Genomic DNA, 238 nt, shown 5'->3' with positions numbered 1-238 from the left:
CCTGAACAGTCATCCATAGCATGTAATGGCTTTTGTGATACGAGGGTTTTAAAGCTAAAGGGGAAGCAGATTTTAAGCAGCGAGCTTGTCACTGGTTCCAGAATGGCGTGCTTTGCACAGCTGCTGTGCCCCAGAGGGGTTAGCAGGGAGAGGAGGAGGAGGATCTGCCTGAATCCTGTCACTGGCTTTGCTGGTGTGCAGCCTATGCAATAGCTGGGGTCTGAGGTCATCAATCACT

This window comes from Falco peregrinus, chromosome 5 (genome assembly GCF_023634155.1).
Source record: "Falco peregrinus isolate bFalPer1 chromosome 5, bFalPer1.pri, whole genome shotgun sequence".
Classification (NCBI taxonomy): Eukaryota; Metazoa; Chordata; class Aves; order Falconiformes; family Falconidae; genus Falco; species Falco peregrinus.
Note: the sequence above shows the minus strand (reverse complement) of the source record.